This window comes from Crocodylus porosus, unplaced genomic scaffold, assembly GCF_001723895.1.
Source record: "Crocodylus porosus isolate Cpor-Errol unplaced genomic scaffold, CroPor_comp1, whole genome shotgun sequence".
In the NCBI taxonomy this organism is placed as follows: Eukaryota; Metazoa; Chordata; order Crocodylia; family Crocodylidae; genus Crocodylus; species Crocodylus porosus.
In genome coordinates, this window is record NW_017728886.1 from 154,456,251 (window position 1) to 154,463,698 (window position 7,448).

The 7,448-nt window shown below is 40.9% G+C and overlaps 1 protein-coding gene across 7 annotated transcripts in view; it reads left to right on the top strand.

The window, feature by feature from the left end:
• Positions 1-7,448, top strand: part of PHACTR1 (phosphatase and actin regulator 1) — a 467,204-nt gene that overhangs the window by 448,864 nt on the left and 10,892 nt on the right. The window lies entirely within an intron of this gene.

The following is a 7,448-nucleotide window of genomic DNA, read 5'->3' on the forward strand; positions in this document are numbered from 1 at the left end:
GCTTAGCATTGGTTTAACTCAGTTCCCAGGGAAGCTAATAGTTCCCATTGATTTCAGTGGGAGCAGAGTTAAGGCAATGCTGATTGCTTTTGAAAATCCCAGTCAACATTAGTTAGACTGAGGAACAGACTTTTAATGGAAGAAAACCTGTTGTTTGAAATGTTTAAACCAAACAGAAATAAAGCACTGGAAAATAGCTTTATAGGACAGAGATGAAGCCTGTCATGGCAGGACATATTCTTCTACTCTTTTACTCAATCATTTTAGAAATATAGGTACTCAACTGGGGTAGATGCCCACAGATCTACTGACTTCATGTCATTATATGAATGGAGGATTTGTTCTATTATTTTTACATAGTCCATTTTGGCAATTCTGTCATAAAATTGTATTGGTAACTGAGCACCCATACTGGTTTTTTTAGGTGGTTTCTTCTTGTTGGTCTGTATGTGGATTGCAAGCTTGTATCTCCTGTGGTGGGCACGTTAGTTATTTTTTTTCTTTTTCCCTATAAATATTTGCTGTCATTTTATAATTATATAAAAATAATTCTCCTATCCAAGCAATTTTATAAGTATCAAAAATTCTAGTGCATAGTTATAAGAAGTGTAAATAGGAAAATTTTGAGAGGCTTAGTTCTAGCTTGGTTTCTCTCATCCTTGAAAATAATAGGCTACACCATTTTAGTTTACCCTAGTTTAGGATCTCATCCACTGAGCTATAATTTCTGTTTTTTAAAGGACAGAAATTCCTGACTACAAGATTCAGCCCATCCCCCGATTCTAATGTTTGAAAAAAGAACTAGTTCATACGACACACTGTGACTGCATCCACACATTCACTTTACTGCAGTCGACTAATTAGCTGTGGAGTAAAGTGTCACCATCTGCACGTGCAATGGCACGAGGCCACAGTCAACTCATTTACATTGGTGTAAGAGAATACTGTCAGGGACAGTACTATCTTACACTGGGACAATTTACTATGATTAAACACACATGTAGATGCTGACTGCAGGCTTAAATTGTTCCCAGTCAGCCAGGGCCAGACTTCTGCCTGCTACTTATCCACATGGCTCTGCATTTTCAGCACCCTCAAGCCCCAGCCAGTCCCTCCACCACCCAACACTGCCACCCAGAGCTCAGGGCTGATCCCCCCCATATTCTCTGCCAATGTGGACCTGCTCCCCCCTGATCAAATTGCTGCTACCCTGGGCACATGAGTCAGCATTATGCTATACTACTGGAGTAGCTTACTCCAGCTCAAACTGCTTTGGAGTCTATTGCTTCACATTAATTGCACGTGTAGATGCACCCTTTAAGAAGGAGCTGGGTGTAGACTTCAGTAAAACTGGCAATACCACGTTGCAGTCCTTTAATTTTTGTTGCAAATGTGCAGAAACCCAACCCAAGTGTGTTATTTGCTAAATAAAAGCAACGTTGTGCAGACACAAGTTATTGCCAAAGGTACCTGGATTTCCTAAACCAACTTTTACTGTCACTATGGTTTTTTATCTCCTATCTTCCTTTGAAAACTTAAGCAAGCAGTGCTGCTGTTTGCACTGAAGGTGAAAATCTCAGCCACAAGGACTAAAATCCACTATATAATTTCAGCAGTATTGATGATCCTGAAAATTTCAGTTATTTGATGAGCAAGCATCATACGCATGCACGCACATGCACATGCACACGTGCTCACTCATAATTTTTTTCTGTTCACTTTCTTCCCTTTCTTTTTTGTGCTTGTGAGGAGGACAATAGTTATGTCTGAACCTGATAGCATTGCATTAGTTTCTCTTCATGTCCATATCACAATTGATGTTTCATTCCTCTTGGCTTCTAAACAAATCACAATGTGCTCTGGTGAGCCCAACATAGAAATTTCTCTGAAATTCTTTGGGAGATTTTTGCATATGGACGTATGGAATTGGGCCCTAAATAGAGAGGTGTCTTATCTATTCTCATGTCTTTAAATAATAGTTCTAGTAACAGCTTGTAATTGTGGATAATAACACAGTGCTTCACTAATAATGAATTTTATCATCTGCAAACAGACTGTGTCCCTGTAAATAACAAAAGCTCAGAAATCATGAGAGGAAGGGAATAAATTCTGAGAGTAGATAACTAATGATTAGAAATGCCAGGTACCTGGTGAATTTCACAAAGATTGCAGTTGGTCCCTTGCTATCACCTTTCTGAGCATGGCCCAAATATGTCTCAGCATCTTGAGCAGAGTGGCAGGTTTCTTCTGCCCATCCCTATTCAAGTCTTATTAGCAAAGGGAGCTAAACCTGAATTTAGGGAAGAGTCTAACTGATCTTTTCAAATAATCATCCCACTAGACCTGCCTGGTTATCATGGCTTTTGATGCATGCACCTGCACCTGCATACAGAGGGTAAATTCAAGGTGAAGAAATGCGTGCAGCATTCTATTCAAATAGCTCTGTATGTCCACCAGCAGCGAGGAAAGGCAGATCTGTACAGCCCATTCTGAAGTCTCTTCGCTGTAGAGCGTCAAACTATGCAAATTATAATGTGCATCCTGGTTTTTGCAGGGTCACCCTGAAGTCAGTGGAACAGTCCCACTTCATACATTGAAGTACCCTTAATAATCTCTGTGCCGACATTTTGTCACTGCAAGTGACATCGTGGTACAACATCATATTATAATGGGTAAGATTACCTTACCAATTCTAGATGGCTTACTAGAGATGACAATAAATACCTAGGCAGACAGTCTTTAAAAAATGAGACAACCTGTATTAGCTGCTTCCTTGTCATCCCTATGGAGCCCTCCAACTCCAGTTTCACTAGTGGTGGCAGCTGCTTTTTAAAGATCTAAGGGGAGGCAAGTCCACAGTGTGGTAATGCCTTGTTTAACCAGGACTCTTCTTTCAGCACTCTGTATGAATGAATACTGCCCGACAGATTGCCAAGAGTGTGAATGTGTGGAGACTACTCAAAGAAGTAATTAAGTTTTATCATATGTAACCAGAGTTCTTCAGAGTCACACTCCACTACCACCATACATGTATGCACATCTACCCCTTCCCCTCTTCCTCAGGTTTTTTATTTCAGCTTTGGACCAGGGGAGGCATTAGAAGGAATTCAAGTAGTTTGCATGCCAGGCCTCCCTTCTCAGCCCCAGCTTCTGATCATTAAGACCTTTGAAGGGAGCAGTAAGTGAACATAGGCCTGCCCCAGTAAGCAATGCAACTATTAAGTTCTCTGGTTCAAGCTGTGCCATTGGCACACCCCAAGAGGGTGACTGTGCAAATGTCATTTCAAAGATTTCACATTCCAGAAAAGCAACCTTCATGTAGAAGGGAATACCTCAAGTTTTTTATCAGGCATGAATTTTACTGAACCAGCCTGGGTAGTGTGAGAGAAAGTACTCCAAGACAGCTTTCAATACAGGGATAGAATTGTACTCCAGGTAATGGGCCAAGCTACAATGTGTAAGACCATTCTTGGGAGAGGGTAAGGTATAAGACCATTCTTTCCCATTTATTTCTTCCCACGATAGCTCAGCACTCCAAGTTCCTGGGCACCCTGTCTATTACTGTGGAGCTAAACATCTTTTCAGGCCCAGAACTAAAAGCTTACAGCAGCACTAACAACAACAAAAGTGATGATCTGTGGCTGTATCTGAAAGGCCACCCATGAGCTCCATGAAATCTTAGCTACCATTTACCATTAAATGCCTGCCCCCGTAGAGCTGAACTGTGTGCTCAGTAAAGAGTATGCTGGCACCTGGCTGGGAAGTATCTTGCTGTTCAATCATTTCCTTCACTGACCTCTCCCATCTTGGGTCAGCCCAGGGTGTTTGTAATAACGATCCCTTGAGAAAAGTGTTAGCAGCTGGTGGGGTGGGGGAGGTAAAACAGCTTAGGCAAGAAAACAGAATGGTTTGCTAATTTAGATAAATTGCATTGTTAGTCTCAGCAAGAAAAAAGGACATCGAGCAATTTGCATTATACCCTGTCCTTGTGCTAGGTCTACACAGTCCTGGGTTTTATCACAAAAAGAGCAACCGTTTTGTGTGTGTGCTACTAATTGAATTTTGATTTTGGACCTTGAATCCTCTAATAAATAACAGCCACTAAATTTTAATGTGCTAACGTGACAAAGATGCCAATAGAGTGAAAGGGATGCAGTGACATATTGGTTGCTGTCAGGGTAGGAATCCAGCAGGGCACATGAAACATTTAAGATCTGGTTACTTCCCATGAGTGGACTGGCAGAGCCTTAGTTTGTCAGGTCTTGGGATGGCAGAGTTTTGCTTTAGTTCATTTTGCAAGTTGAAGAGACAGAAATTTGTTTTATCTTAATTTGCAAGTATCAGATAAAAGATAAATGGCTTAGTATCAGAGTTTAAAGTGAGCCGCTTTCATATCCCCGCAGTTCTGAGCACACAGAGAAACCCGACTAATACATACAGAAAGCTGATCCTGCTTACTGCTGCAACTCCATTCATTTCAGTGACGTTACTCCTGCTTTCTGCTGGATTTCAGTATCCAACTCAAAGAAGTACCCTCTCCAATGTTTATGTTCATATGTGTGCATGCTGAAATAAGCATCCCTATGTCTATATGTAGAAGAAGGAAAAAATATATATATGTCCCTGTATCATTAATGAGGGCAGCTAAGAGTCCTTCCATCCGCAGTTTGTGTTGGATGTTGTGACTCATTCCAGATATTTAGATCATAACTAGTTCTAGAAGCCACCAGCTTTCTCCAGGTACTTCCTTTCCTAAAACACTATCCCAAAGTTTCCCTAGGTGAAAGCAAGTTTCAATCAAGTCTATGTTAAAACTCTTACAAAGCCAGGATTTCATTCAGTAAGTCTATACCTTCTCCTCCATTAAGGAGCCAGTTTTGGCGGGTCCTTGAGCATAGGCGACTGGTAGGGGGTACACAGGGATGCATGTGCCCCCTCCCTCCCCCCGATGGGGCTGTTGTTGTTGGTAGGGCTGGTGCTCCCCCTGACGGGGCAGCTGCCATCAGTGGCTTCTGCAGGTCCCCCCCAGATTCAGGAGGCACCAGTCACTCACGTTCTTGAGCATAAGTTTCAGACAGATTTCATTGCATTTATCATGATGCCTATCCATTATGAAATGCAGAGGTCATCTTCACTAGTTATCCACTAAGTTGTTCTTTTTGATCCAAGTTTCTGGAGCTTACAAGGAACAAAATTAAGCTTCAAGAAAGGTCTCAGATGACCTGAATATTCTTACCATGAACAAATACTGAAGTGATAAATACCCTGGTGCTGCTTAAAAATCTTGTCCTGCGAAGTGCTGAGTATCCTAAATCCTGCTGAAGTGAAATGGAGTTGAAGGTTTGCTGCACCTTGAAAAATCCAACCCTGTGGAAGATGAGAGTGCTCACTCAGCCTGCTATAGGACTGAGCCCTAAGAAGATGTAATGTGGGGATAATAATTGGACTTCATTGTAGAATCAAAACCAGTTGTTAGCATGTCTTTGTTAACAGTGTAAATACATACCCTGCATGTATTGATAGAAGTCTAAATCATAAATTTTCTTTATGGTCATTTTTTATTATCGTTAGATTTATTGTTAGCACATTTAATATGTGTAGTGGCTATGTAAATATATTTTTTATGATAAAATTAGTTTCATGGCATATACTTGCAGCCCACCAGTCTGTCTTTTAGTGGGCAGAGCATCCAAACTGGGACTGAGGACGCCTGACTTCTACTCCTGGCTCTTGTGCTGGTATGCTGGGTGATCTTGAGAAACTAATTCCATACATCTATACCTCAGTTTCCCCATTTTCAAAATAAGGATAAGGGTATTGACCTCCTTTGTCAAGAGCCTTGAGGTCCACACGATGTATACTATTATAAGAATAGGGTATTTATTTATTATGTATGTGCAATATAGCTCCCTAATTTCAGCATGTATCATTGTTTGTGCTCTTATAACTTTGCATGTACAGTCTCCGTGCACTGTCACCTAATACATGTATTAAAGAATCCATCTTCACAAAACACACTTGCATTGGCAAAATGGCTACTACTGGGTTTCAGACATGTAGATGCTAATATTTGTGTGCACAGACTATGCACAAAATTCAGTGTATGGGTTGGCACGCAGACAAATTCTATCTGAAAAGAGCCTCCTTGGATAATGCAGCTGTTAATATTTTAAACTTGCCATTAGGCTTCAATCTGCTTTTACTCTTTATATATCCTGTAGGGGGCAGAGAAGATGAATTCTCTGTTGCAATTTTGAGCTATCTACCTTCAGCTAAATTAACTCTCAATGCAAATTAAATGGTCCAAGGCATTGTGTCTCCTGATATGGCATGTGGAAGGCACGACCCACCCGCCAACTTGGCATGGCATGGCACGAGGCATCAAAAGGCACTGTCAAGTGTGACACCCTCTCTGGCAAAATAAGCACATTGCTTACTTTGGCAATACCACACCAATGCTAAACTAGGTTAGATGTAAAAATTAGGCACAAGCTATGAAAGAAAATAAATTACTGTTAAAAAAAACTCCTCCATGAAAAAGAGTGCAGTAATTTATCAGTTAAAATCTGTGAGAATTGTCTTCACTGTTTCTTGTGTATTCCCTTTAAAAACAACTGTGGTTTATAATCTTTCATGTAGTGATTATGTGTCATCAGATATACTATAAGGAGGGCATTAGGTAGAAAAATCCTCCATTCTAGTTTTAAATGACAGCTAGGTTCTGGCACACACTGACAAAAGCTGAGATAATGCTGTTGCCTCCTCTGCAATTCAGCTGTTGTGAGGGAAAAAGGCAGGTTGGCCCAAGTTAAGGATGAAGTGCCTACCTTATCTTTGAATTTCCAGGCTTTCGGGGCCAGTCTTGATATTATTTAAATGTAGGGTTGCCTGGGAGTTTTTTTCCCTCTTCGTGTGTTCTGTCCTTAGATAAACATTTACAAGCGAGATACTCATATTAAACTGCTGCAGAAGTGCTCAAGTAGCAATGCACTGATGTTAACAAACCCACTGGCCTTTGTTTATCTTTTGTTTTATCTGGCACAATAAGTAATGCTTAATTCAGGATTGCATTTGAGGTAAGCTGTAAAACAGAGAGAGGCCTCATCTACAATGTAAAAATAGCTATGATTGTAGACCAAACATGCTATAATTTGTTATTATCCTATTCTATTCTTATCTACTTTTGTAATGTGCTTGCATCTCAGCCCTAAGACTAAATCATACCAAGCAGTAAAGAGAAGTAGTCAGTAGGGGTGCACTGATAAAGATTTTTTAGGCCGATACCAATGGCCGATTATTAATGAGCCATATTGGCTGATACTGATCTGATTGCCAATACGCAGCCTGGCAGTGTGGAGAATGGCATCCAGCTGGTAACTCTGTTGGGAGGGGAAGGGGTTGGGGGAGAGAAGGGGCATGGGGGGGGTGCAGATTGAGGCCCCCACAGT